Genomic DNA, 2545 nt, shown 5'->3' with positions numbered 1-2545 from the left:
GTGTGTGTGTGTGTGTGTGTGTGTTTTCTGGGAGGGCGGGCAGGTCTCTAGTGTTGACAAAAGCATGACGTTTCCAAAGATGCTTTTTTTTTCAGGTGATATAGAGGTTTGCAGGGGCACCATCAAAGAAACAGCGCTTCCTGCACCGTACCAGTTACAATACATATAAACTCAGCAGCAACTTCAGCACTCTCAAATCGGCTATATATAGCAGGGTTCTCTACAGGCTGCATCCCACAGTTATATCCAGGCTCTGGTAAAACTGGAGGATTTTGTACACATTCTGCCAGGACAGACAGAAGGTAAGCTTGACTTTCAAAGTTATAATAATAATAATAATAATAATAATAATAATAATAATAATAATAATAATAATAATAACTTGCTGATAATGTGTAAAAACATGTTATGTTGTGTTTTTTTCACTTTCAGGACTCTTGGGTTGCAATACATGCTTCTGAAATTTTACGAGGAGGCTAAAAGATGAGGGGAGTCATGAGGCTATCTGTATTTAAAGCTCTTGTTATGTGCATCGCCTGCGGAGCAAGTGCATGGGTAGTGACCAATTCCACTGACACGTTGTCAGCACCAAGGAATGCCACTGACATCGGCTCAGCTTTGAAACATCATTTGGACTCTGCGAATATCCACAAAACTAGACGGAGGCGATACATTTCCCAGGACGATATGATTGCTATTCTCGATTACCACAATAAAGTTCGAGGCAAAGTCTTCCCACCTGCTTCAAACATGGAGTACATGGTGAGTTTTTTATGTTATGACCTTCAAAAGGTATTTTCCATTGTGGTATCCTTGGAATGTTGATAGGGGGCATTAAATCAGATATGACGTTTTTTATTTTGTTAAGGTAATTGGACATTTCCTTTTTCAAAACGGCAAATGATTGTATGGACTACTTTGATAAGCACTTAAAGTTGAATTTCTATTATTTCTTAACTATGCGTTTGAATTAATTAATGAATAGAATATAATTAATGCAGGTACATTAAGAAGTTTTAAGAGGACTTACTTTAGAGAAGACTTCAAAAAATGGGCTAGAAAAGGGCTTCTGGTTTCAACAGCTGGTCTGCAGCTTGAGGCATTTCAGAAAACCAAGATGTTCCAGAAAAGACTTATCCATTTAGACATTAGCCAAAAAGATCTATAGAAAGCAGTCACAAGGGAATTTGTTACATCCTGTGATTAACTGGGACTGACATTTATTTTCTAGTAAATGTGCAAATGAGCCGTGAAAAAAAACATCCACTAGGAAGGTTTAACAGTAAGGGATAGGCATCAGTAAAATATACAATGGTGACACAATTTCATAAAATTAAGAAAAGTACTTGCCAAGGTTAAAAAGAGCAATACAATCCATTATTTATTCTCAAATCGCTCTGTTACACAGTTGAGGGATTATTTGAATGACATATGTTAAAAATAAAAAGACCCAAACTTTCCTCAAAGATTTGCACTTTCTGGGGTCCTTTCAACTCTTCTGTGCTCTAAATTAATTGAATTATACCCAGAGCAGCTCGGTACTTGCCACTATAACCACTGGGGGATAAGTGAATGAAGAAAGATATGCTCTGATGTGATTATTATCTTTTGGTTAGTTATGTCATGTGCCAAAAATACAGTAGCTGCCAGTTTCAAACACATACATCCTAAATTAAAGGGGTTCCTTATATATTATATATATATAATATATATATATATAATATATATATATATATATATATATAATATATATTAGGAGAGTTAGCTAATTGTGTGGAATCTGAACAAACTGAAAGCCTATTAAAGCATATATAGATTGCGCAATATACACAATTTAGATGGTTCCAAGCATTTGACCTGACATGTACAGATCATTACCAGAATGAACTGGTGCTATGAATCAACCAGTAACTGCTATTCTAGATGAGCAGATCATGATATAAAGCTGTTGTAAATCATGTATATAATGCAATTTACAGGTGTGGGATGAGAATCTTGCAAAGTCAGCTGAAGCCTGGGCAGCCACGTGCATTTGGGAGCATGGACCTCAATATCTTTTGAGATTCTTGGGCCAGAACTTATCTGTGAGAACCGGACGGTATGTACAAAAAACATATTTGTCTGACTATAAAACTGACCACAGACCCTACATTAAGTGTACTTGGGCCAAGTTGAACTTAGCTTACTTCCAAGATTCAGATTGAAGTACTCTTGGCCTGAGATGAAAGATATGTAGAACCAAACTTTAAAACCACACAATTCCTGCATACTCCAAGTATTGTCACTGTAGCTATATGCAGAGCCACATTATGATTATAAACTCATAAATGAATATGAGTTTCAATGCAGTAAAAGCTAATAAACCTCCCAGAAACAATAAGAAGGTCCTCTTATTATAACATGCTTGGTTGCCCCCAACATAGGGTATATAGATGCAATCTTTACGTACATATGTCATGCTTTAAACATTTTTCCACATGTCTGGAGAACCACTGATCTAATTTTCATCAAACTTGGTCTTAACATTATTTAGCACAAGCTATTG

At 36.1% G+C, this 2545-nt stretch overlaps 1 long non-coding RNA gene across 1 annotated transcript; it reads left to right on the top strand.

Annotated features, from left to right (window-relative positions):
* The first annotated feature begins 46 nt into the window (after positions 1–46).
* Positions 47–2282, top strand: LOC121310940. Its single transcript, XR_005948971.1, has 3 exons — positions 47–302; positions 433–762; positions 1980–2282. It is a non-coding gene; the product is annotated as an uncharacterized LOC121310940 (long non-coding RNA).
* Positions 2283–2545: the final 263 nt, after the last annotated feature.

The sequence above is a fragment of the Polyodon spathula genome, unplaced genomic scaffold, assembly GCF_017654505.1.
Source record: "Polyodon spathula isolate WHYD16114869_AA unplaced genomic scaffold, ASM1765450v1 scaffolds_2893, whole genome shotgun sequence".
In the NCBI taxonomy this organism is placed as follows: Eukaryota; Metazoa; Chordata; class Actinopteri; order Acipenseriformes; family Polyodontidae; genus Polyodon; species Polyodon spathula.
This window is presented reverse-complemented; position numbering and strand designations above follow the sequence as displayed.